The following is a 27,831-nucleotide window of genomic DNA, read 5'->3' on the forward strand; positions in this document are numbered from 1 at the left end:
GTTGGGGTTACGATTGGACCTAGGGTTAGGGTTATGTTGAGGGCTAGGGTTAGAGATCCGGTTGGGGTTACGATTGGACCTAGGGTTAGGGTTATGTTGAGGGCTAGGGTTAGAGAGACGGTTAGGGTTACGATTGGACCTAGGGTTAGGGTTATGTTGAGGGCTAGGGTTAGAGATCCGGTTAGGGTTACGATTGGACCAAGGGTTAGGGTTATATTGAGGGCTAGGGTTAGAGATCCGGTTAGGGTTACGATTGGACCTAGGGTTAGGGTTATGTTGAGGGCTAGGGTTAGAGATCCGGTTAGGGTTACGATTGGACCTAGGGTTAGGGTTATGTTGAGGGCTAGGGTTAGAGAGACGGTTAGGGTTACGATTGGACCTAGGGTTAGGGTTATGTTGAGGGCTAGGGTTAGAGAGACGGTTAGGGTTACGATGGGACCTAGGGTTAGGGTTATGTTGAGGGCTAGGGTTAGAGACACGGTTAGGGTTACGATTGGACCTAGGGTTAGGGTTATGTTGAGGGCTAGGGTTAGAGATCCGGTTAGGGTTACGATTGGACCTAGGGTTAGGGTTATGTTGAAGGCTAGGGTTAGAGATCCGGTTAGGGTTACGATTGGAGCTAGGGTTAGGGTTACGTTGAGGGCTAGGGTTAGAGATCCGGTTAGGGTTACGATTGGACCTAGGGTTAGGGTTATGTTGAGGGCTAGGGTTAGAGATCCGGTTAGGGTTACGATTTGACCTAGGGTTAGGGTTATGTTGAGGGCTAGGGTTAGAGATCCGTTTAGGGTTACGATTGGACCTAGGGTTAGGGTTATGTTGAGGGCTAGGGTTAGAGATCCGGTTAGGGTTACGATTGGACCTAGGGTTAGGGTTATGTTGAGGGCTAGGGTTAGAGATCCGGTTAGGGTTACGATTGGACCTAGGGTTAGGGTTATGTTGAGGGCTAGTGTTAGAGATCCGGTTAGGGTTACGATTGGACCTAGGGTTAGGGTTATGTTGAGGGCTAAGGTTAGAGATCCGGTAGGGTTACGATTGGACCTAGGGTTAGGGTTATGTTGAGGGCTAGGGTTAGAGATCCGGTTAGGGTTACGATTGGACCTAGGGTTAGGGTTATGTTGAGGGCTAGGGTTAGAGATCCGGTTAGGGTTACGATTGGACCTAGGGTTAGGGTTATGTGGAGGGCTAGGGTTAGAGATCCGGTTAGGGTTACGATTGGACCTAGGGTTAGGGTTATGTTGAGAGCTACGGTTAGAGATCCGGTTAGGGTTACGATTGGACCTAGGGTTAGGGTTATGTTGAGGGCTAGGGTTAGAGAGACGGTTAGGGTTACGATTGGACCTAGGGTTAGGGTTATGTTGAGGGCTAGGTTTAGAGATCCGGTTAGGGTTACGATTGGACCTAGGGTTAGGGTTATGTTGAGGGCTAGGGTTAGAGATCCGGTTAGGGTTACGATTGGACCTAGGGTTAGGGTTATGTTGAGGGCTAGGGTTAGAGATCCGGTTAGGGTTACGATTGGACCTAGGGTTAGGGTTATGTTGAGGGCTAGGGTTAGAGATCCGGTTAGGGTTACGATTGGACCTAGGGTTAGGGGTATGTTGAGGGCTAGGGTTAGTGAGACGGTTAGGGTTACGATTGGACCTAGGGTTAGGGGTATGTTGAGGGCTAGGGTTAGAGATCCGGTTAGGGTTACGATTGGACCTAGGGTTAGGGTTATGTTGAGGGCTAGGGTTAGAGATCCGGTTAGGGTTACGATTGGACCTAGGGTTAGAGTTATGTTGAGGGCTAGGGTTAGAGATCCGGTTAGGGTTACGATTGGACCTAGGGTTAGGGTTATGTTGAGGGCTAGGGTTAGAGATCCGGTTAGGGTTACGATTGGACCTAGGGTTAGGGTTATGTTGAGGGCTAGGGTTAGAGAGACGGTTAGGGTTACGATTGGACCTAGGGTTAGGGTTATGTTGAGGGCTAGGGTTAGAGAGACGGTTAGGGTTACGATTGGACCTAGGGTTAGGGTTATGTTGAGGGCTAGGGTTAGAGATCCGGTTAGGGTTACGATTGGACCTAGGTTTAGGGTTATGTTGAGGGCTAGGGTTAGAGAGACGGTTAGGGTTACGATTGGACCTAGGGTTAGGGTTATGTTGAGGGCTAGGGTTAGAGATCCGGTTAGGGTTACGATTGGACCTAGGGTTAGGGTTATGTTAAGGGCTAGGGTTAGAGATCCGGTTAGGGTTACGATTGGACCTAGGGTTAGGGTTATGTTGAGGGCTAGGGTTAGAGATCCGGTTAGGGTTACGATTGGACCTAGGGTTAGGGTTATGTTGAGGGCTAGGGTTAGAGATCCGGTTAGGGTTACGATTGGACCTAGGGTTAGGGTTATGTTGAGGGCTAGGGTTACAGATCCGGTTGGGGTTACGATTGGACCTGGGGTTAGCTTTATGTTGAGGGCTAGGGTTAGAGATCCGGTTGGGGTTACGATTGGACCTAGGGTTAGGGTTATGTTGAGGGCTAGGGTTAGAGAGACGGTTAGGTTTACGATTGGACCTAGGGTTAGGGTTATGTTGAGGGCTAGGGTTAGAGATCCGGTTAGGGTTACGATTGGACCTAGGGTTGGGGTTATGTTGAGGGCTAGGGTTAGAGATCCGGTTAGGGTTACGATTGGACCTAGGGTTAGGGTTATGTTGAGGGCTAGGGTTAGAGATCCGGTTAGGGTTACGATTGGACCTAGGGTTAGGGTGATGTTGAGGGCTAGGGTTAGAGATCCGGTTAGGGTTACGATTGCACCTAGGGTTAGGGTTATGTTGAGGGCTAGGGTTAGAGATCCGGTTAGGGTTACGATTGGACCTAGGGTTAGTGTTATGTTGGGGGCTAGGGTTAGAGAGACGGTTAGGGTTACGATTGAAGCTAGGGTTAGGGTTATGTTGAGGGCTAGGGTTAGAGATCCGGTTAGGGTTACGATTGGACCTAGGGTTAGGGTTATGTTGAGGGCTAGGGTTAGAGATCCGGTTAGGGTTACGATTGGACCTAGGGTTAGGGTTATGTTGAGGGCTAGGGTTAGAGATCCGGTTGGGGTTACGATTGGACCTAGGGTTAGGGTTATGTTGAGGGCTAGGGTTAGAGATCCGGTTGGGGTTACGATTGGACCTAGGGTTAGGGTTATGTTGAGGGCTAGGGTTAGAGAGACGGTTAGGGTTACGATTGGACCTAGGGTTAGGGTTATGTTGAGGGCTAGGGTTAGAGATCCGGTTAGGGTTACGACTGGACCTAGGGATAGTGTTATGTTGAGGGCTAGGGTTAAAGATCCGGTTAGGGTTACGATTGGACCTAGGGTTAGGGTTATGTTGAGGGCTAGGGTTAGAGATCCGCTTAGGGTTACGATTGGACCTAGGGTTAGGGTTATGTTGAGGGCTAGAGTTAGAGATCCGGTTAGATTTACGATTGGACCTAGGGTTAGGGTTATGTTGAGGGCTAGGGTTAGAGATCTGGTTAGGGTTACGATTCGACCTAGGGCTAGGGTTATGTTGAGGGCTAGGGTTAGAGATCCGGTTAGGGTTACGATTGGACCTCGGGTTAGGGTTATGTTGAGGGCTAGGGTTAGAGATCCGGTTAGGGTTACGATTGGACCTACGGTTAGGGTTATGTTGAGGGCTAGGGTAAGAGATCCGGTTAGGGTTACGATTGGACCTAGGGTTAGGGTTATGTTGAGGGCTAGGTTTAGAGATCCGGTTAGGGTTACGATTGGACCTAGGGTTAGGGTTATGTTGAGGGCTAGGGTTAGAGATCCGGTTAGGGTTACGATTGGACCTAGGGTTAGGGTTATGTTGAGGGCTAGGGTTAGAGATCCTGTTAGGGTTACGAATGGACCTAGGGTTAGGGTTATGTTGAGGGCTAGGGTTAGAGATCCGGTTAGGGTTACTATTGGACCTAGGGTTAGGGTTATGTTGAGGGCTAGGGTTAGAGATCTGGTTAGGGTTACGATTGAACCTAGGGTTAGGGTTATGTTGAGGGCTAGGGTTAGAGATCCGGTTAGGGTTACGATTGGACCTAGGGTTAGGGTTATGTTGAGGGCTAGGGTTAGAGATCCGGTTAGGGTTACGATTGGACCTAGGGTTAGGGTTATGTGGAGGGCTAGGGTTAGAGATCCGGTTAGGGTTACGATTGGACCTAGGGTTAGGGTTATGTTGAGGGCTAGGGTTAGAGATCCGGTTAGGGTTACGATTGGACCTAGGGTTAGGGTTATGTTGAGGGCTAGGGTTAGAGATCCGGTTAGGGTTACGATTGGACCTAGGGTTAGGGTTATGTTGAGGGCTAGGTTTAGAGAGACGGTTAGGGTTACGATTGGACCTAGGGTTAGGGTTATGTTGAGGGCTAGGGTTAGAGAGACGGTTAGGGTTACGATTGGACCTAGGGTTAGGGTTATGTTGAGGGCTAGGTTAGAGATCCGGTTAAGGTTACGATTGGACCTAGGGTTAGGGTTATGTTGAGGGCTAGGGTTAGAGATCCGGTTAGGGTTACGATTGGACCTAGGGTTAGGGTTATGTTGAGGGCTAGGGTTAGAGATCCCGTTGGGGTTACGATTGGACCTACGGTTAGGGTTATGTTGAGGGCTAGGGTTAGAGATCCGGTTGGGGTTACGATTGGACCTAGGGTTAGGGTTATGTTGAGGGCTAGGGTTAGAGAGACGGTTAGGGTTACGATCGGACCTAGGGTTAGGGTTATGTTGAGGGCTAGGGTTAGAGAGACGGTTAGGGTTACGATCGGACCTAGGGTTAGGGTTATGTTGAGGGCTAGGGTTAGAGATCCGGTTAGGGTTACGATTGAACCTAGGGTTAGGGTTATGTTGAGGGCTAGGTTTAGAGATCCGGTTAGGGTTACGATTGGACCTAGGGTTAGGGTTATGTTGAGGGCTAGGTTTAGAGATCCGGTTAGGGTTACGATTGGACCTAGGGTTAGGGTTATGTTGAGGGCTAGGGTTAGAGATCCGGTTAGGGTTACGATTGGACCTAGGGTTAGGGTTATGTTGAGGGCTAGGGTTAGAGATCCGGTTAGGGTTACGATTGGACCTAGGGTTAGGGTTATGTTGAGGGCTAGGGTTAGAGATCCGGTTAGGGTTACGATTGGACCTAGGGTTAGGGTTATGTTGAGGGCTAGGGTTAGAGATCCGGTTAGTGTTACGATTGGACCTAGGGTTAGGGTTATGTTGAGGGCTAGGGTTAGAGATCCGGTTAGGGTTACGATTGGACCTAGGGTTAGGGTTATTTTGAGGGCTAGGGTTAGAGATCCGGTTAGGGTTACGATTGGACCTAGGGTTAGGGTTATGTTGAGGGCTAGGGTTAGAGATCCGTTAGGGTTACGATTGGACCTAGGGTTAGGGTTATGTTGAGGGCTAGGGTTAGAGATCCGGTTAGGGTTACGATTGGACCTAGGGTTAGGGTTATGTTGAGGGCTAGGGTTAGAGATCCGGTTAGGGTTACGATTGGACCTAGGGTTAGGGTTATGTTGAGGGCTAGGGTTAGAGATCCGGTTAGGGTTACGATTGGACCTAGGGTTAGGGTTATGTTGAGGGCTAGGGTTAGAGATCCGGTTAGGGTTACGATTGGACCTAGGGTTAGGGCTATGTTGAGGGCTAGGGTTAGAGATCCGGTTAGTGTTACGATTGGACCTAGGGTTAGGGTTATGTTGAGGGCTAGGGTTAGAGATCCGGTTAGGGTTACGATTGGACCTAGGCTTAGGGTTATGTTGAGGACTAGGGTTAGAGATCCGGTTAGGGTTACGATTGGACCTAGGGTTAGGGTTATGTTGAGGGCTAGGGTTAGAGATCCGGTTAGGGTTACGATTGGACCTAGGGTTAGGGTTATGTTGAGGGCTAGGGTTAGAGATCCGGTTAGGGCTACGATTGGACCTAGGGTTAGGGTTATGTTGAGGGCTAGGGTTAGAGATCCGGTTAGGGTTACGATTGGACCTAGGGTTAGGGTTATGTTGAGGGCTAGGGTTAGAGATCCGGTTAGGGTTACGATTGGACCTAGGGTTAGGGTTATGTTGAGGGCTAGGGTTAGAGATCCGGTTAGGGTTACGATTGGACCTAGGGTTAGGGTTATGTTGAGGGCTAGGGTTAGAGATCCGTTTAGGGTTACGATTGGACCTAGGGTTAGGGTTATGTTGAGGACTAGGGTTAGCGATCCGGTTAGGGTTACGATTGGACCTAGGGTTAGGGTTATGTTGAGGGCTAGGGTTAGAGATCCGGTTAGGGTTACGATTGGACCTAGGGTTAGGGTTATGTTGAGGGCTAGGGTTAGAGATCCGGTTAGGGTTACGATTGGACCTAGGGTTAGGGTTATGTTGAGGGCTAGGGTTAGAGATCCGGTTAGGGTTACGATTGGACCTAGGGTTAGGGTTATGTTGAGGGCTAGGGTTAGAGATCCGGTTAGGGTTACGATTGGACCTAGGGTTAGGGTTATGTTGAGGGCTAGGGTTAGAGATCCGGTTAGGGTTACGATTGGACCTAGGGTTAGGGTTATGTTGAGGGCTAGGGTTAGAGAGACGGTTAGGGTTACGATTGGACCTAGGGTTAGGGTTATGTTGAGGGCTAGGGTTAGAGATCCGGTTAGGGTTACGATTGGACCTAGGTTTAGGGTTATGTTGAGGGCTAGGGTTAGAGATCCGGTTAGGGTTACGATTGGACCTAGGTTTAGGGTTATGTTGAGGGCTAGGGTTAGAGATCCGGTTAGGGTTACGATTGGACCTAGGGTTAGGGTTATGTTGAGGGCTAGGGTTAGAGAGACGGTTAGGGTTACGATTGGACCTAGGATTAGGGTTATGTTGAGGGCTAGGGTTAGAGAGACGGTTAGGGTTACGATTGGACCTAGGGTTAGGCTTATGTTGAGGGCTAGGGTTAGAGATCCGGTTAGGGTTACGATTGGACCTAGGGTTAGGGTTATGTTGAGGGCTAGGGTTAGAGATCCGGTTGGGGTTACGATTGGACCTACGGTTATGGTTATGTTGAGGGCTAGGGGTTAGAGATCCGGTTGGGGTTACGATTGGACCTAGGGTTAGGGTTATGTTGAGGGCTAGGGTTAGAGAGACGGTTGGGGTTACGATTGGACCTAGGGTTAGGGTTATGTTAAGGGCTAGGGTTAGAGATCCGGTTAGGGTTACGATTGGACCTAGGGTTAGGGTTATGTTGAGGGCTAGGGTTAGAGATCGGTTAGGGTTACGATTGGACCTAGGGTTAGGGTTATGTGAGGGCTAGGGTTAGAGATCCGGTTAGGGTTACGATTGGACCTAGGGTTAGGGCTTTGTTGAGGGCTAGGGTTAGAGATCCGGTTAGGGTTACGATTGGGACCTAGGGTTAGGGTTATGTTGAGGGCTAGGGTTAGAGATCCGGTTAGGGTTACGATTGGACCTAGGGTTAGGGCTTTGTTGAGGGCTAGGGTTAGAGATCCGGTTAGGGTTACGATTGGACCTAGGGTTAGGGTTATGTTGAGGGCTAGGGTTAGAGAGACGGTTAGGGTTACGATTGGACCTAGGGTTAGGGTTATGTTGAGGGCTAGGGTTAGAGAGACGGTTAGGGTTACGATTGGACCTAGGGTTAGGGTTATGTTGAGGGCTAGGGTTAGAGATCGGTTAGGGTTACGATTGGACCTAGGTTTAGGGTTATGTTGAGGGCTAGGGTTAGAGATCCGGTTAGGGTTACGATTGGACCTAGGGTTAGGGTTATGTTGAGGGCTAGGGTTAGAGATCCGGTTAGGGTTACGATTGGACCTAGGTTTAGGGTTATGTTGAGGGCTAGGGTTAGAGATCCGGTTAGGGTTACGATTGGACCTAGGGTTAGGGTTATGTTGAGGGCTAGGGTTAGAGATCCGGTTAGGGTTACGATTGGACCTAGGGTTAGGGTTATGTTGAGGGCTAGGGTTAGAGATCCGGTTAGGGTTACGATTGGACCTAGGGTTAGGGTTATGTTGAGGGCTAGGCTTAGAGATCCGGTTGGGGTTACGATTGGACCTAGGGTTAGGGTTATGTTGAGGGCTAGGGTTAGAGATCCGGTTGGGTTACGATTGGACCTAGGGTTAGGGTTATGTTGAGAGCTAGGGTTAGAGAGACGGTTAGGGTTACGATTGGACCTAGGGTTAGGGTTATGTTGAGGGCTAGGGTTAGAGATCCGGTTAGGGTTACGATTGGACCAAGGGTTAGGGTTATGTTGAGGGCTAGGGTTAGAGATCCGGTTAGGGTTACGATTGGACCTAGGGTTAGGGTTATGTTGAGGGCTAGGGTTAGAGATCCGGTTAGGGTTACGATTGGACCTAGGGTTAGGGTTATGTTGAGGGCTAGGGTTAGAGATCCGGTTAGGGTTACGATTGGACCTAGGGTTAGGGTTATGTTGAGGGCTAGGGTTAGAGAGACGGTTAGGGTTACGATTGGACCTAGGGTTAGGGTTATGTTGAGGGCTAGGGTTAGAGAGACGGTTAGGGTTACGATTGGACCTAGGGTTAGGGTTATGTTGAGGGCTAGGGTTAGAGATCCGGTTAGGGTTACAATTGGACCTAGGCTTAGGGTTATGTTGAAGGCTAGGGTTAGAGATCCGGTTAGGGTTACGATTGGACCTAGGGTTAGGGTTATGTTGAGGGCTAGGTTTAGAGATCCGGTTAGGGTTACGATTGGACCTAGGGTTAGGGTTATGTTGAGGGCTAGGTTTAGAGATCCGGTTAGGGTTACGATCGGACCTAGGGTTAGGGTTATGTTGAGGGCTAGGGTTAGAGATCGGTTAGGGTTACGATCGGACCTAGGGTTAGGGTTATGTTGAGGGCTAGGGTTAGAGATCCGGTTAGGGGTTACGATTGGACCTAGGGTTAGGGTTATGTTGAGGGCTAGGTTTAGAGATCCGGTTAGGGTTACGATTGGACCTAGGGTTAGGGTTATGTTGAGGGCTAGGGTTAGAGATCCGGTTAGGGTTACGATTGGACCTAGGGTTAGGGTTATGTTGAGGGCTAGGGTTAGAGATCCGGTTAGGGTTACGATTGGACCTAGGGTTAGGGTTATGTAGGGCTAGGGTTAGAGATCCGGTTAGGGTTACGATTGGACCTAGGGTTAGGGTTATGTTGAGGGCTAGGGTTAGGAGAGACGGTTAGGGTTACGATTGGACCTAGGGTTAGGGTTTTGTTGAGGGCTAGGGTTAGAGATCCGGTTAGGGTTACGATTGGACCTAGGGTTAGGGTTATGTTGAGGGCTAGGGTTAGAGATCCGGTTAGGGTTACGATTGGACCTAGGGTTAGGGTTATGTTGAGGGCTAGGGTTAGAGATCCGGTTAGGGTTACGATTGGACCTAGGGTTAGGGTTATGTTGAGGCTAGGGTTAGAGATCCGGTTAGGGTTAACTGATTGGACCTAGGGTTAGGGTTATGTTGAGGGCTAGTGTTAGAGATCCGGTTAGGGTTACGATCGGACCTAGGGTTAGGGTTATGTTGAGGGCTAGGGTTAGAGATCCGGTTAGGGTTACGATTGGACCTAGGGTTAGGGTTATTTGAGGGCTAGGGTTAGAGATCCGGTTAGGGTTACGATTGGACCTAGGGTTAGGGTTATGTTGAGGGCTAGGGTTAGAGATCCGGTTAGGGTTACGATTGGACCTAGGGTTAGGGTTATGTTTGAGGGCTAGGGTTAGAGATCCGTTAGGGTTACGATTGGACCTAGGGTTAGGGTTATGTTGAGGGCTAGGGTTAGAGATCCGGTTAGGGTTACGATTGGACCTAGGGTTAGGGTTATGTTGAGGGCTAGGGTTAGAGAGACGGTTAGGGTTACGATTGGACCTAGGGTTAGGGTTATGTTGAGGGCTAGGGTTAGAGATCCGGTTAGGGTTACGATTGGACCTACGGTTAGGGTTATGTTGAGGGCTAGGGTTAGAGATCCGGTTAGGGTTACGATTGGACCTAGGGTTAGGGTTATGTTGAGGGCTAGGGTTAGAGATCCGGTTAGGGTTACGATTGCACCTAGGGTTAGGGTTATGTTGAGGGCTAGGGTTAGAGATCCGGTTAGGGTTACGATTGGACCTAGGGTTAGGGTTAAGTTGAGGGCTAGGGTTAGAGATCCGGTTAGGGTTACGATTGGACCTAGGGTTAGGGTTATGTTGAGGGCTAGGGTTAGAGAGACGGTTAGGGTTACGATTGGACCTAGGGTTAGGGTTATGTTGAGGTCTAGGGTTAGAGAGACGGTTAGGGTTACGATTGGACCTAGGGTTAGGGTTATGTTGAGGGCTAGGGTTAGAGATCCGGTTAGGGTTACGATTGGACCTAGGGTTAGGGTTATGTTGAGGGCTAGGCTTTGAGATCCCGGTTGGGGTTACGATTGGACCTAGGGTTAGGGTTATGTTGAGGGCTAGGGTTAGAGATCCGGTTGGGGTTACGATTGGACCTAGGGTTAGGGTTATGTTGAGGGCTAGGGTTAGAGAGACGGTTAGGGTTACGATTGGACCTAGGGTTAGGGTTATGTTGAGGGCTAGGGTTAGAGATCCGGTTAGGGTTACGATTGGACCAAGGGTTAGGGTTATATTGAGGGCTAGGGTTAGAGATCCGCTTAGGGTTACGATTGGACCTAGGGTTAGGGTTATGTTGAGGGCTAGGGTTAGAGATCCGGTTAGGGTTACGATTGGACCTAGGGTTAGGGTTATGTTGAGGGCTAGGGTTAGAGAGACGGTTAGGGTTACGATTGGACCTAGGGTTAGGGTTATGTTGAGGGCTAGGGTTAGAGAGACGGTTAGGGTTACGATTGGACCTAGGGTTAGGGTTATGTTGAGGGCTAGGTTTAGAGATCCGGTTAGGGTTACGATTGGACCTAGGGTTAGGGTTATGTTGAGGGCTAGGGTTAGAGATCCGGTTAGGGGTTACGATTGGACCTAGGGTTAGGGTTATGTTGAGGGCTAGGGTTAGAGATCCGGTTAGGGTTACGATTGGACCTAGGGTTAGGGTTATGTTGAGGGCTAGGGTTAGAGATCCGGTTAGGGTTACGATTGGACCTAGGGTTAGGGTTATGTTGAGGGCTAGGGTTAGAGATCCGGTTAGGGTTACGATTGGACCTAGGGTTAGGGTTATGTTGAGGGCTAGGGTTAGAGATCCGGTTAGGGTTACGATTGGACCTAGGGTTAGGGTTATGTTGAGGGCTAGGGTTAGAGATCCGGTTAGGGTTACGATTGGACCTAGGGTTAGGGTTATGTTGAGGGCTAGGGTTAGAGATCCGGTTAGGGTTACGATTGGACCTAGGGTTAGGGTTATGTTGAGGGCTAGGGTTAGAGAGACGGTTAGGGTTACGATTGGACCTAGGGTTAGGGTTATGTTGAGGGGCTAGGTTAGAGATCCGGTTAAGGTTACGATTGGAGCTAGGGTTAGGGTTATGTTGAGGGCTAGGGTTAGAGATCCGGTTAGGGTTACGATTGGACCTAGGGTTAGGGTTATGTTGAGGGCTAGGGTTAGAGATCCCGTTGGGGTTACGATTGGACCTACGGTTAGGGTTATGTTGAGGGCTAGGGTTAGAGATCCGGTTGGGGTTACGATTGGACCTAGGGTTAGGGTTATGTTGAGGGCTAGGGTTAGAGAGACGGTTAGGGTTACGATCGGACCTAGGGTTAGGGTTATGTTGAGGGCTAGGGTTAGAGAGACGGTTAGGGTTACGATCGGACCTAGGGTTAGGGTTATGTTGAGGGCTAGGGTTAGAGATCCGGTTAGGGTTACGATTGAACCTAGGGTTAGGGTTATGTTGAGGGCTAGGTTTAGAGATCCGGTTAGGGTTACGATTGGACCTAGGGTTAGGGTTATGTTGAGGGCTAGGTTTAGAGATCCGGTTAGGGTTACGATTGGACCTAGGGTTAGGGTTATGTTGAGGGCTAGGGTTAGAGATCCGGTTAGGGTTACGATTGGACCTAGGGTTAGGGTTATGTTGAGGGCTAGGGTTAGAGATCCGGTTAGGGTTACGATTGGACCTAGGGTTAGGGTTATGTTGAGGGCTAGGGTTAGAGATCCGGTTAGGGTTACGATTGGACCTAGGGTTAGGGTTATGTTGAGGGCTAGGGTTAGAGATCCGGTTAGTGTTACGATTGGACCTAGGGTTAGGGTTATGTTGAGGGCTAGGGTTAGAGATCCGGTTAGGGTTACGATTGGACCTAGGGTTAGGGTTATTTTGAGGGCTAGGGTTAGAGATCCGGTTAGGGTTACGATTGGACCTAGGGTTAGGGTTATGTTGAGGGCTAGGGTTAGAGATCCGTTAGGGTTACGATTGGACCTAGGGTTAGGGTTATGTTGAGGGCTAGGGTTAGAGATCCGGTTAGGGTTACGATTGGACCTAGGGTTAGGGTTATGTTGAGGGCTAGGGTTAGAGATCCGGTTAGGGTTACGATTGGACCTAGGGTTAGGGTTATGTTGAGGGCTAGGGTTAGAGATCCGGTTAGGGTTACGATTGGACCTAGGGTTAGGGTTATGTTGAGGGCTAGGGTTAGAGATCCGGTTAGGGTTACGATTGGACCTAGGGTTAGGGCTATGTTGAGGGCTAGGGTTAGAGATCCGGTTAGTGTTACGATTGGACCTAGGGTTAGGGTTATGTTGAGGGCTAGGGGTTAGAGATCCGGTTAGGGTTACGATTGGACCTAGGCTTAGGGTTATGTTGAGGGACTAGGGTTAGAGATCCGGTTAGGGTTACGATTGGACCTAGGGTTAGGGTTATGTTGAGGGCTAGGGTTAGAGATCCGGTTAGGGTTACGATTGGACCTAGGGTTAGGGTTATGTTGAGGGCTAGGGTTAGAGATCCGGTTAGGGCTACGATTGGACCTAGGGTTAGGGTTATGTTGAGGGCTAGGGTTAGAGATCCGGTTAGGGTTACGATTGGACCTAGGGTTAGGGTTATGTTGAGGGCTAGGGTTAGAGATCCGGTTAGGGTTACGATTGGACCTAGGGTTAGGGTTATGTTGAGGGCTAGGGTTAGAGATCCGGTTAGGGTTACGATTGGACCTAGGGTTAGGGTTATGTTGAGGGCTAGGGTTAGAGATCCGTTTTAGGGTTACGATTGGACCTAGGGTTAGGGTTATGTTGAGGGCTAGGGTTAGCGATCCGGTTAGGGTTACGATTGGACCTAGGGTTAGGGTTATGTTGAGGGCTAGGGTTAGAGATCCGGTTAGGGTTACGATTGGACCTAGGGTTAGGGTTATGTTGAGGGCTAGGGTTAGAGATCCGGTTAGGGTTACGATTGGACCTAGGGTTAGGGTTATGTTGAGGGCTAGGGTTAGAGATCCGGTTAGGGTTACGATTGGACCTAGGGTTAGGGTTATGTTGAGGGCTAGGGTTAGAGATCCGGTTAGGGTTACGATTGGACCTAGGGTTAGGGTTATGTTGAGGGCTAGGGTTAGAGATCCGGTTAGGGTTACGATTGGACCTAGGGTTAGGGTTATGTTGAGGGCTAGGGTTAGAGATACGGTTAGGGTTACGATTGGACCTAGGGTTAGGGTTATGTTGAGGGCTAGGGTTAGAGATCCGGTTAGGGTTACGATTGGACCTAGGTTTAGGGTTATGTTGAGGGCTAGGGTTAGAGATCCGGTTAGGGTTACGATTGGACCTAGGTTTAGGGTTATGTTGAGGGCTAGGGTTAGAGATCCGGTTAGGGTTACGATTGGACCTAGGGTTAGGGTTATGTTGAGGGCTAGGGTTAGAGAGACGGTTAGGGTTACGATTGGACCTAGGGTTAGGGTTATGTTGAGGGCTAGGGTTAGAGAGACGGTTAGGGTTACGATTGGACCTAGGGTTAGGCTTATGTTGAGGGCTAGGGTTAGAGATCCGGTTAGGGTTACGATTGGACCTAGGGTTAGGGTTATGTTGAGGGCTAGGGTTTAGAGATCCGGTTGGGGTTACGATTGGACCTACGGTTATGGTTATGTTGAGGGCTAGGGTTAGAGATCCGGTTGGGGTTACGATTGGACCTAGGGTTAGGGTTATGTTGAGGGCTAGGGTTAGAGAGACGGTTGGGGTTACGATTGGACCTAGGGTTAGGGTTATGTTAAGGGGCTAGGGTTAGAGATCCGGTTAGGGTTACGATTGGACCTAGGGTTAGGGTTATGTTGAGGGCTAGGGTTAGAGATCCGGTTAGGGTTACGATTGGACCTAGGGTTAGGGTTATGTTGAGGGCTAGGGTTAGAGATCCGGTTAGGGTTACGATTGGACCTAGGGTTAGGGCTTTGTTGAGGGCTAGGGTTAGAGATCCGGTTAGGGTTACGATTGGACCTAGGGTTAGGGTTATGTTGAGGGCTAGGGTTAGAGATCCGGTTAGGGTTACGATTGGACCTAGGGTTAGGGCTTTGTTGAGGGCTAGGGTTAGAGATCCGGTTAGGGTTACGATTGGACCTAGGGTTAGGGTTATGTTGAGGGCTAGGGTTAGAGAGACGGTTAGGGTTACGATTGGACCTAGGGTTAGGGTTATGTTGAGGGCTAGGGTTAGAGAGACGGTTAGGGTTACGATTGGACCTAGGGTTAGGGTTATGTTGAGGGCTAGGGTTAGAGATCCGGTTAGGGTTACGATTGGACCTAGGTTTAGGGTTATGTTGAGGGCTAGGGTTAGAGATCCGGTTAGGGTTACGATTGGACCTAGGGTTAGGGTTATGTTGAGGGCTAGGGTTAGAGATCCGGTTAGGGTTACGATTGGACCTAGGTTTAGGGTTATGTTGAGGGCTAGGGTTAGAGATCCGGTTAGGGTTACGATTGGACCTAGGGTTAGGGTTATGTTGAGGGCTAGGGTTAGAGATCCGGTTAGGGTTACGATTGGACCTAGGGTTAGGGTTATGTTGAGGGCTAGGGTTAGAGATCCGGTTAGGGTTACGATTGGACCTAGGGTTAGGGTTATGTTGAGGGCTAGGCTTAGAGATCCGGTTGGGGTTACGATTGGACCTAGGGTTAGGGTTATGTTGAGGGCTAGGGTTAGAGATCCGGTTGGGGTTACGATTGGACCTAGGGTTAGGGTTATGTTGAGAGCTAGGGTTAGAGAGACGGTTAGGGTTACGATTGGACCTAGGGTTAGGGTTATGTTGAGGGCTAGGGTTAGAGATCCGGTTAGGGTTACGATTGGACCAAGGGTTAGGGTTATGTTGAGGGCTAGGGTTAGAGATCCGGTTAGGGTTACGATTGGACCTAGGGTTAGGGTTATGTTGAGGGCTAGGGTTAGAGATCCGGTTAGGGTTACGATTGGACCTAGGGTTAGGGTTATGTTGAGGGCTAGGGTTAGAGATCCGGTTAGGGTTACGATTGGACCTAGGGTTAGGGTTATGTTGAGGGCTAGGGTTAGAGAGACGGTTAGGGTTACGATTGGACCTAGGGTTAGGGTTATGTTGAGGGCTAGGGTTAGAGAGACGGTTAGGGTTACGATTGGACCTAGGGTTAGGGTTATGTTGAGGGCTAGGGTTAGAGATCCGGTTAGGGTTACAATTGGACCTAGGCTTAGGGTTATGTTGAAGGCTAGGGTTAGAGATCCGGTTAGGGTTACGATTGGACCTAGGGTTAGGGTTATGTTGAGGGCTAGGTTTAGAGATCCGGTTAGGGTTACGATTGGACCTAGGGTTAGGGTTATGTTGAGGGCTAGGTTTAGAGATCCGGTTAGGGTTACGATCGGACCTAGGGTTAGGGTTATGTTGAGGGCTAGGGTTAGAGATCCGGTTAGGGTTACGATCGGACCTAGGGTTAGGGTTATGTTGAGGGCTAGGGTTAGAGATCCGGTTAGGGTTACGATTGGACCTAGGGTTAGGGTTATGTTGAGGGCTAGGTTTAGAGATCCGGTTAGGGTTACGATTGGACCTAGGGTTAGGGTTATGTTGAGGGCTAGGGTTAGAGATCCGGTTAGGGTTACGATTGGACCTAGGGTTAGGGTTATGTTGAGGGCTAGGGTTAGAGATCCGGTTAGGGTTACGATTGGACCTAGGGTTAGGGTTATGTTGAGGGCTAGGGTTAGAGATCCGGTTAGGGTTACGATTGGACCTAGGGTTAGGGTTATGTTGAGGGCTAGGGTTAGAGATCCGGTTAGGGTTACGATTGGACCTAGGGTTAGGGTTTTGTTGAGGGCTAGGGTTAGAGATCCGGTTAGGGTTACGATTGGACCTAGGGTTAGGGTTATGTTGAGGGCTAGGGTTAGAGATCCGGTTAGGGTTACGATTGGACCTAGGGTTAGGGTTATGTTGAGGGCTAGGGTTAGAGATCCGGTTAGGGTTACGATTGGACCTAGGGTTAGGGTTATGTTGAGGGCTAGGGTTAGAGATCCGGTTAGGGTTACGATTGGACCTAGGGTTAGGGTTATGTTGAGGGCTAGGGTTAGAGATCCGGTTAGGGTTACGATTGGACCTAGGGTTAGGGTTATGTTGAGGGCTAGGGTTAGAGATCCGGTTAGGGTTACGATTGGACCTAGGGTTAGGGTTATGTTGAGGGCTAGGGTTAGAGATCCGGTTAGGGTTACGATTGGACCTAGGGTTAGGGTTATGTTGAGGGCTAGGGTTAGAGATCCGGTTAGGGTTACGATTGGACCTAGGGTTAGGGTTATGTTGAGGGCTAGGGTTAGAGATCCGGTTAGGGTTACGATTGGACCTAGGGTTAGGGTTATGTTGAGGGCTAGGGTTAGAGATCCCGTTAGGGTTACGATTGGACCTAGGGTTAGGGTTATGTTGAGGGCTAGGGTTAGAGAGACGGTTAGGGTTACGATTGGACCTAGGGTTAGGGTTATGTTGAGGGCTAGGGTTAGAGATCCGGTTAGGGTTACGATTGGACCTACGGTTAGGGTTATGTTGAGGGCTAGGGTTAGAGATCCGGTTAGGGTTACGATTGGACCTAGGGTTAGGGTTATGTTGAGGGCTAGGGTTAGAGATCCGGTTAGGGTTACGATTGCACCTAGGGTTAGGGTTATGTTGAGGGCTAGGGTTAGAGATCCGGTTAGGGTTACGATTGGACCTAGGGTTAGGGTTAAGTTGAGGGCTAGGGTTAGAGATCCGGTTAGGGTTACGATTGGACCTAGGGTTAGGGTTATGTTGAGGGCTAGGGTTAGAGAGACGGTTAGGGTTACGATTGGACCTAGGGTTAGGGTTATGTTGAGGTCTAGGGTTAGAGAGACGGTTAGGGTTACGATTGGACCTAGGGTTAGGGTTATGTTGAGGGCTAGGGTTAGAGATCCGGTTAGGGTTACGATTGGACCTAGGGTTAGGGTTATGTTGAGGGCTAGGCTTAGAGATCCGGTTGGGGTTACGATTGGACCTAGGGTTAGGGTTATGTTGAGGGCTAGGGTTAGAGATCCGGTTGGGGTTACGATTGGACCTAGGGTTAGGGTTATGTTGAGGGCTAGGGTTAGAGAGACGGTTAGGGTTACGATTGGACCTAGGGTTAGGGTTATGTTGAGGGCTAGGGTTAGAGATCCGGTTAGGGTTACGATTGGACCAAGGGTTAGGGTTATATTGAGGGCTAGGGTTAGAGATCCGCTTAGGGTTACGATTGGACCTAGGGTTAGGGTTATGTTGAGGGCTAGGGTTAGAGATCCGGTTAGGGTTACGATTGGACCTAGGGTTAGGGTTATGTTGAGGGCTAGGGTTAGAGAGACGGTTAGGGTTACGATTGGACCTAGGGTTAGGGTTATGTTGAGGGCTAGGGTTAGAGAGACGGTTAGGGTTACGATTGGACCTAGGGTTAGGGTTATGTTGAGGGCTAGGTTTAGAGATCCGGTTAGGGTTACGATTGGACCTAGGGTTAGGGTTATGTTGAGGGCTAGGGTTAGAGATCCGGTTAGGGTTACGATTGGACCTAGGGTTAGGGTTATGTTGAGGGCTAGGGTTAGAGATCCGGTTAGGGTTACGATTGGACCTAGGGTTAGGGTTATGTTGAGGGCTAGGGTTAGAGATCCGGTTAGGGTTACGATTGGACCTAGGGTTAGGGTTATGTTGAGGGCTAGGGTTAGAGATCCGGTTAGGGTTACGATTGGACCTAGGGTTAGGGTTATGTTGAGGGCTAGGGTTAGAGATCCGGTTAGGGTTACGATTGGACCTAGGGTTAGGGTTATGTTGAGGGCTAGGGTTAGAGATCCGGTTAGGGTTACGATTGGACCTAGGGTTAGGGTTATGTTGAGGGCTAGGGTTAGAGATCCGGTTAGGGTTACGATTGGACCTAGGGTTAGGGTTATGTTGAGGGCTAGGGTTAGAGATCCGGTTAGGGTTACGATTGGACCTAGGGTTAGGGTTATGTTGAGGGCTAGGGTTAGAGATCCGGTTAGGGTTACGATTGGACCTAGGGTTAGGGTTATGTTGAGGGCTAGGGTTAGAGATCCGGTTAGGGTTACGATTGGACCTAGGGTTAGGGTTATGTTGAGGGCTAGGGTTAGAGATCCGGTTAGGGTTACGATTGGACCTAGGGTTAGGGTTATGTTGAGGGCTAGGGTTAGAGATCCGGTTAGGGTTACGATTGGACCTAGGGTTAGGGTTATGTTGAGGGCTAGGGTTAGAGATCCGGTTAGGGTTACGATTGGACCTAGGGTTAGGGTTATGTTGAGGGCTAGGGTTAGAGATCCCGTTAGGGTTACGATTGGACCTAGGGTTAGGGTTATGTTGAGGGCTAGGGTTAGAGAGACGGTTAGGGTTACGATTGGACCTAGGGTTAGGGTTATGTTGAGGGCTAGGGTTAGAGATCCGGTTAGGGTTACGATTGGACCTACGGTTAGGGTTATGTTGAGGGCTAGGGTTAGAGATCCGGTTAGGGTTACGATAAGACCTAGGGTTAGGGTTATGTTGAGGGCTAGGGTTAGAATTCCGGTTAGGGTTACGATTGCACCTAGGGTTAGGGTTATGTTGAGGGCTAGGGTTAGAGATCCGGTTAGGGTTACGATTGGACCTAGGGTTAGGGTTAAGTTGAGGGCTAGGGTTAGAGATCCGGTTAGGGTTACGATTGGACCTAGGGTTAGGGTTATGTTGAGGGCTAGGGTTAGAGAGACGGTTAGGGTTACGATTGGACCTAGGGTTAGGGTTATGTTGAGGTCTAGGGTTAGAGAGACGGTTAGGGTTACGATTGGACCTAGGGTTAGGGTTATGTTGAGGGCTAGGGTTAGAGATCCGGTTAGGGTTACGATTGGACCTAGGGTTAGGGTTATGTTGAGGGCTAGGCTTAGAGATCCGGTTGGGGTTACGATTGGACCTAGGGTTAGGGTTATGTTGAGGGCTAGGGTTAGAGATCCGGTTGGGGTTACGATTGGACCTAGGGTTAGGGTTATGTTGAGGGCTAGGGTTAGAGAGACGGTTAGGGTTACGATTGGACCTAGGGTTAGGGTTATGTTGAGGGCTAGGGTTAGAGATCCGGTTAGGGTTACGATTGGACCAAGGGTTAGGGTTATATTGAGGGCTAGGGTTAGAGATCCGCTTAGGGTTACGATTGGACCTAGGGTTAGGGTTATGTTGAGGGCTAGGGTTAGAGATCCGGTTAGGGTTACGATTGGACCTAGGGTTAGGGTTATGTTGAGGGCTAGGGTTAGAGAGACGGTTAGGGTTACGATTGGACCTAGGGTTAGGGTTATGTTGAGGGCTAGGGTTAGAGAGACGGTTAGGGTTACGATTGGACCTAGGGTTAGGGTTATGTTGAGGGCTAGGGTTAGAGACACGGTTAGGGTTACGAATGGACCTAGGGTTAGGGATATGTTGAGGGCTAGTGTTAGAGATCCGGTTAGGGTTACGATTGGACCTAGGGTTAGGGTTATGTTGAAGGCTAGGGTTAGAGATCCGGTTAGGGTTACGATTGGACCTAGGGTTAGGGTTACGTTGAGGGCTAGGGTTAGAGATCCGTTTAGGGTTACGATTGGACCTAGGGTTAGGGTTACGTTGAGGGCTAGGGTTAGAGATCCGGTTAGGGTTACGATTGGACCTAGGGTTAGGGTTATGTTGAGGGCTAGGGTTAGAGATTGTTTAGGGTTACGATTGGACCTAGGGTTAGGGTTATGTTGAGGGCTAGGGTTAGAGATCCGGTTAGGGTTACGATTGGACCTAGGGTTAGGGTTATGTTGAGGGCTAGGGTTAGAGATCCGGTTAGGGTTACGATTGGACCTAGGGTTAGGGTTATGTTGAGGGCTAGGGTTAGAGATCCGGTTAGGGTTACGATTGGACCTAGGGTTAGGGTTATGTTGAGGGCTAGGGTTAGAGATCCGGTTAGGGTTACGATTGGACCTAGGGTTAGGGTTATGTTGAGGGCTAGGGTTAGAGATCCGGTTAGGGTTACGATTGGACCTAGGGTTAGGGTTATGTTGAGGGCTAGGGTTAGAGATCCGGTTAGGGTTACGATTGGACCTAGGGTTAGGGTTATGTTGAGGGCTAGGGTTAGAGATCCGGTTAGGGTTACGATTGGACCTAGGGTTAGGGTTATGTTGAGGGCTAGGGTTAGAGATCCGGTTAGGGTTACGATTGGACCTAGGGTTAGGGTTATGTTGAGGGCTAGGGTTAGAGATCCGGTTAGGGTTACGATTGGACCTAGGGTTAGGGTTATGTTGAGGGCTAGGGTTAGAGATCCGGTTAGGGTTACGATTGGACCTAGGGTTAGGGTTATGTTGAGGGCTAGGGTTAGAGATCCCGGTAGGGTTACGATTGGACCTAGGGTTAGGGTTATGTTGAGGGCTAGGGTTAGAGATCCGGTTAGGGTTACGATTGGACCTAGGGTTAGGGTTATGTTGAGGGCTAGGGTTAGAGATCCGGTTAGGGTTACGATTGGACCTAGGGTTAGGGTTATGTTGAGGGCTAGGGTTAGAGATCCGGTTAGGGTTACGATTGGACCTAGGGTTAGGGTTATGTTGAGGGCTAGGGTTAGAGATCCCGTTAGGGTTACGATTGGACCTAGGGTTAGGGTTATGTTGAGGGCTAGGATTAGAGAGACGGTTAGGGTTACGATTGGACCTAGGGTTAGGGTTATGTTGAGGGCTAGGGTTAGAGATCCGGTTAGGGTTACGATTGGACCTAGGGTTAGGGTTATGTTGAGGGCTAGGGTTAGAGATCCGGTTAGGGTTACGATTGGACCTAGGGTTAGGGTTATGTTGAGGGCTAGGGTTAGAGATCCGGTTAGGGTTACGATTGCACCTAGGGTTAGGGTTATGTTGAGGGCTAGGGTTAGAGATCCGGTTAGGGTTACGATTGGACCTAGGGTTAGGGTTATGTTGAGGGCTAGGGTTAGAGATCCGGTTAGGGTTACGATTGGACCTAGGGTTAGGGTTATGTTGAGGGCTAGGGTTAGAGAGACGGTTAGGGTTACGATTGGACCTAGGGTTAGGGTTATGTTGAGGGCTAGGGTTAGAGAGACGGTTAGGGTTACGATTGGACCTAGGGTTAGGGTTATGTTGAGGGCTAGGGTTAGAGATCCGGTTAGGGTTACGATTGGACCTAGGGTTAGGGTTATGTTGAGGGCTAGGCTTAGAGATCCGGTTGGGGTTACGATTGGACCTAGGGTTAGGGTTATGTTGAGGGCTAGGGTTAGAGATCCGGTTGGGGTTACGATTGGACCTAGGGTTAGGGTTATGTTGAGGGCTAGGGTTAGAGATCCGGTTAGGGTTACGATTGGACCAAGGGTTAGGGTTATATTGAGGGCTAGGGTTAGAGATCCGGTTAGGGTTACGATTGGACCTAGGGTTAGGGTTATGTTGAGGGCTAGGGTTAGAGATCCGGTTAGGGTTACGATTGGACCTAGGGTTAGGGTTATGTTGAGGGCTAGGGTTAGAGAGACGGTGAGGGTTACGATTGGACCTAGGGTTAGGGTTATGTTGAGGGCTAGGGTTAGAGAGACGGTTAGGGTTACGATTGGACCTAGGGTTAGGGTTATGTTGAGGGCTAGGGTTAGAGACACGGTTAGGGTTACGATTGGACCTAGGGTTAGGGTTATGTTGAGGGCTAGGGTTAGAGATCCGGTTAGGGTTACGATTGGACCTAGGGTTAGGGTTACGTTGAGGGCTAGGGTTAGAGAGACGTTTAGGGTTACGATTGGACCTAGGGTTAGGGTTATGTTGAGGGCTAGGGTTAGAGATCCGGTTAGGGTTACGATTGGACCTCGGGTTACGGTTATGTTGAGGGCTAGGGTTAGAGATCCGGTTAGGGTTACGATTGGACCTAGGGTTAGGGTTATGTTGAGGGCTAGGGTTAGAGATCCGGTTAGGGTTACGATTGGACCTAGGGTTAGGGTTATGTTGAGGGCTAGGGTTAGAGATCCGGTTAGGGTTACGATTGGACCTAGGGTTAGGGTTATGTTGAGGGCTAGGGTTACAGATCCGGTTGGGGTTACGATTGGACCTGGGGTTAGCTTTATGTTGAGGGCTAGGGTTAGAGATCCGGTTGGGGTTACGATTGGACCTAGGGTTAGGGTTATGTTGAGGGCTAGGGTTAGAGAGACGGTTAGGGTTACGATTGGACCTAGGGTTAGGGTTATGTTGAGAGCTAGGGTTAGAGATCCGGTTAGGGTTACGATTGGACCTAGGGTTGGGGTTATGTTGAGGGCTAGGGTTAGATATCCGGTTAGGGTTACGATTGGACCTAGGGTTAGGGTTATGTTGAGGGCTAGGGTTAGAGATCCGGTTAGGGTTACGATTGGACCTAGGGTTAGGGTGATGTTGAGGGCTAGGGTTAGAGATCCGGTTAGGGTTACGATTGCACCTAGGGTTAGGGTTATGTTGAGGGCTAGGGTTAGAGATCTGGTTAGGGTTACGATTGGACCTAGGGTTAGTGTTATGTTGGGGGCTAGGGTTAGAGAGACGGTTAGGGTTACGATTGAACCTAGGGTTAGGGTTATGTTGAGGGCTAGGGTTAGAGATCCGGTTAGGGTTACGATTGGACCTAGGGTTAGGGTTATGTTGAGGGCTAGGGTTAGAGATCCGGTTAGGGTTACGATTGGACCTAGGGTTAGGGTTATGTTGAGGGCTAGGGTTAGAGATCCGGTTGGGGTTACGATTGGACCTAGGGTTAGGGTTATGTTGAGGGCTAGGGTTAGAGATCCGGTTGGGGTTACGAGTGGACCTAGGGTTAGGGTTATGTTGAGGGCTAGGGTTAGAGAGACGGTTAGGGTTACGATTGGACCTAGGGTTAGGGTTATGTTGAGGGCTAGGGTTAGAGATCCGGTTAGGGTTACGATTGGACCTAGGGATAGTGTTATGTTGAGGGCTAGGGTTAGAGATCCGGTTAGGGTTACGATTGGACCTAGGGTTAGGGTTATGTTGAGGGCTAGGGTTAGAGATCCGGTTAGGGTTACGATTGGACCTAGGGTTAGGGTTATGTTGAGGGCTAGAGTTAGAGATCCGGTTAGATTTACGATTGGACCTAGGGTTAGGGTTATGTTGAGGGCTAGGGTTAGAGATCTGGTTAGGGTTACGATTGGACCTAGGGTTAGGGTTATGTTGAGGGCTAGGGGTAGAGATCCGGTTAGGGTTACGATTGGACCTCGGGTTAGGGTTATGTTGAGGGCTAGGGTTAGAGATCCGGTTAGGGTTACGATTGGACCTAGGGTTAGGGTTATGTTGAGGGCTAGGGTAAGAGATCCGGTTAGGGTTACGATTGGACCTAGGGTTAGGGTTATGTTGAGGGCTAGGTTTAGAGATCCGGTTAGGGTTAAGATTGGACCTAGGGTTAGGGTTATGTTGAGGGCTAGGGTTAGAGATCCGGTTAGGGTTACGATTGGACCTAGGGTTAGGGTTATGTTGAGGGCTAGGGTTAGAGATCCGGTTAGGGTTACGAATGGACCTAGGGTTAGGGTTATGTTGAGGGCTAGGGTTAGAGATCCGGTTAGGGTTACGATTGGACCTAGGGTTAGGGTTATGTTGAGGGCTAGGGTTAGAGATCCGGTTAGGGTTACGATTGAACCTAGGGTTAGGGTTATGTTGAGGGCTAGGGTTAGAGATCCGGTTAGGGTTACGATTGGACCTAGGGTTAGGGTTATGTTGAGGGCTAGGGTTAGAGATCCGGTTAGGGTTACGATTGGACCTAGGGTTAGGGTTATGTGGAGGGCTAGGGTTAGAGAGACGGTTAGGGTTACGATTGGACCTAGGGTTAGGGTTATGTTGAGGGCTAGGGTTAGAGAGACGGTTAGGGTTACGATTGGACCTAGGGTTAGGGTTATGTTGAGGGCTAGGGTTAGAGACACGGTTAGGGTTACGAATGGACCTAGGGTTAGGGATATGTTGAGGGCTAGTGTTAGAGATCCGGTTAGGGTTACGATTGGACCTAGGGTTAGGGTTATGTTGAAGGCTAGGGTTAGAGATCCGGTTAGGGTTACGATTGGACCTAGGGTTAGGGTTACGTTGAGGGCTAGGGTTAGAGATCCGTTTAGGGTTACGATTGGACCTAGGGTTAGGGTTACGTTGAGGGCTAGGGTTAGAGATCCGGTTAGGGTTACGATTGGACCTAGGGTTAGGGTTATGTTGAGGGCTAGGGTTAGAGATTGTTTAGGGTTACGATTGGACCTAGGGTTAGGGTTATGTTGAGGGCTAGGGTTAGAGATCCGGTTAGGGTTACGATTGGACCTAGGGTTAGGGTTATGTTGAGGGCTAGGGTTAGAGATCCGGTTAGGGTTACGATTGGACCTAGGGTTAGGGTTATGTTGAGGGCTAGGGTTAGAGATCCGGTTAGGGTTACGATTGGACCTAGGGTTAGGGTTATGTTGAGGGCTAGGGTTAGAGATCCGGTTAGGGTTACGATTGGACCTAGGGTTAGGGTTATGTTGAGGGCTAGGGTTAGAGATCCGGTTAGGGTTACGATTGGACCTAGGGTTAGGGTTATGTTGAGGGCTAGGGTTAGAGATCCGGTTAGGGTTACGATTGGACCTAGGGTTAGGGTTATGTTGAGGGCTAGGGTTAGAGATCCGGTTAGGGTTACGATTGGACCTAGGGTTAGGGTTATGTTGAGGGCTAGGGTTAGAGATCCGGTTAGGGTTACGATTGGACCTAGGGTTAGGGTTATGTTGAGGGCTAGGGTTAGAGATCCGGTTAGGGTTACGATTGGACCTAGGGTTAGGGTTATGTTGAGGGCTAGGGTTAGAGATCCGGTTAGGGTTACGATTGGACCTAGGGTTAGGGTTATGTTGAGGGCTAGGGTTAGAGATCCCGGTAGGGTTACGATTGGACCTAGGGTTAGGGTTATGTTGAGGGCTAGGGTTAGAGATCCGGTTAGGGTTACGATTGGACCTAGGGTTAGGGTTATGTTGAGGGCTAGGGTTAGAGATCCGGTTAGGGTTACGATTGGACCTAGGGTTAGGGTTATGTTGAGGGCTAGGGTTAGAGATCCGGTTAGGGTTACGATTGGACCTAGGGTTAGGGTTATGTTGAGGGCTAGGGTTAGAGATCCCGTTAGGGTTACGATTGGACCTAGGGTTAGGGTTATGTTGAGGGCTAGGATTAGAGAGACGGTTAGGGTTACGATTGGACCTAGGGTTAGGGTTATGTTGAGGGCTAGGGTTAGAGATCCGGTTAGGGTTACGATTGGACCTAGGGTTAGGGTTATGTTGAGGGCTAGGGTTAGAGATCCGGTTAGGGTTACGATTGGACCTAGGGTTAGGGTTATGTTGAGGGCTAGGGTTAGAGATCCGGTTAGGGTTACGATTGCACCTAGGGTTAGGGTTATGTTGAGGGCTAGGGTTAGAGATCCGGTTAGGGTTACGATTGGACCTAGGGTTAGGGTTATGTTGAGGGCTAGGGTTAGAGATCCGGTTAGGGTTACGATTGGACCTAGGGTTAGGGTTATGTTGAGGGCTAGGGTTAGAGAGACGGTTAGGGTTACGATTGGACCTAGGGTTAGGGTTATGTTGAGGGCTAGGGTTAGAGAGACGGTTAGGGTTACGATTGGACCTAGGGTTAGGGTTATGTTGAGGGCTAGGGTTAGAGATCCGGTTAGGGTTACGATTGGACCTAGGGTTAGGGTTATGTTGAGGGCTAGGCTTAGAGATCCGGTTGGGGTTACGATTGGACCTAGGGTTAGGGTTATGTTGAGGGCTAGGGTTAGAGATCCGGTTGGGGTTACGATTGGACCTAGGGTTAGGGTTATGTTGAGGGCTAGGGTTAGAGATCCGGTTAGGGTTACGATTGGACCAAGGGTTAGGGTTATATTGAGGGCTAGGGTTAGAGATCCGGTTAGGGTTACGATTGGACCTAGGGTTAGGGTTATGTTGAGGGCTAGGGTTAGAGATCCGGTTAGGGTTCCGATTGGACCTAGGGTTAGGGTTATGTTGAGGGCTAGGGTTAGAGAGACGGTGAGGGTTACGATTGGACCTAGGGTTAGGGTTATGTTGAGGGCTAGGGTTAGAGAGACGGTTAGGGTTACGATTGGACCTAGGGTTAGGGTTATGTTGAGGGCTAGGGTTAGAGACACGGTTAGGGTTACGATTGGACCTAGGGTTAGGGTTATGTTGAGGGCTAGGGTTAGAGATCCGGTTAGGGTTACGATTGGACCTAGGGTTAGGGTTACGTTGAGGGCTAGGGTTAGAGAGACGTTTAGGGTTACGATTGGACCTAGGGTTAGGGTTATGTTGAGGGCTAGGGTTAGAGATCCGGTTAGGGTTACGATTGGACCTCGGGTTACGGTTATGTTGAGGGCTAGGGTTAGAGATCCGGTTAGGGTTACGATTGGACCTAGGGTTAGGGTTATGTTGAGGGCTAGGGTTAGAGATCCGGTTAGGGTTACGATTGGACCTAGGGTTAGGGTTATGTTGAGGGCTAGGGTTAGAGATCCGGTTAGGGTTACGATTGGACCTAGGGTTAGGGTTATGTTGAGGGCTAGGGTTACAGATCCGGTTGGGGTTACGATTGGACCTGGGGTTAGCTTTATGTTGAGGGCTAGGGTTAGAGATCCGGTTGGGGTTACGATTGGACCTAGGGTTAGGGTTATGTTGAGGGCTAGGGTTAGAGAGACGGTTAGGGTTACGATTGGACCTAGGGTTAGGGTTATGTTGAGAGCTAGGGTTAGAGATCCGGTTAGGGTTACGATTGGACCTAGGGTTGGGGTTATGTTGAGGGCTAGGGTTAGATATCCGGTTAGGGTTACGATTGGACCTAGGGTTAGGGTTATGTTGAGGGCTAGGGTTAGAGATCCGGTTAGGGTTACGATTGGACCTAGGGTTAGGGTGATGTTGAGGGCTAGGGTTAGAGATCCGGTTAGGGTTACGATTGCACCTAGGGTTAGGGTTATGTTGAGGGCTAGGGTTAGAGATCTGGTTAGGGTTACGATTGGACCTAGGGTTAGTGTTATGTTGGGGGCTAGGGTTAGAGAGACGGTTAGGGTTACGATTGAACCTAGGGTTAGGGTTATGTTGAGGGCTAGGGTTAGAGATCCGGTTAGGGTTACGATTGGACCTAGGGTTAGGGTTATGTTGAGGGCTAGGGTTAGAGATCCGGTTAGGGTTACGATTGGACCTAGGGTTAGGGTTATGTTGAGGGCTAGGGTTAGAGATCCGGTTGGGGTTACGATTGGACCTAGGGTTAGGGTTATGTTGAGGGCTAGGGTTAGAGATCCGGTTGGGGTTACGAGTGGACCTAGGGTTAGGGTTATGTTGAGGGCTAGGGTTAGAGAGACGGTTAGGGTTACGATTGGACCTAGGGTTAGGGTTATGTTGAGGGCTAGGGTTAGAGATCCGGTTAGGGTTACGATTGGACCTAGGGATAGTGTTATGTTGAGGGCTAGGGTTAGAGATCCGGTTAGGGTTACGATTGGACCTAGGGTTAGGGTTATGTTGAGGGCTAGGGTTAGAGATCCGGTTAGGGTTACGATTGGACCTAGGGTTAGGGTTATGTTGAGGGCTAGAGTTAGAGATCCGGTTAGATTTACGATTGGACCTAGGGTTAGGGTTATGTTGAGGGCTAGGGTTAG

The sequence above is a fragment of the Miniopterus natalensis genome, chromosome 6 (genome assembly GCF_054644295.1).
Source record: "Miniopterus natalensis isolate mMinNat1 chromosome 6, mMinNat1.hap1, whole genome shotgun sequence".
In the NCBI taxonomy this organism is placed as follows: domain Eukaryota; kingdom Metazoa; phylum Chordata; class Mammalia; order Chiroptera; family Miniopteridae; genus Miniopterus; species Miniopterus natalensis.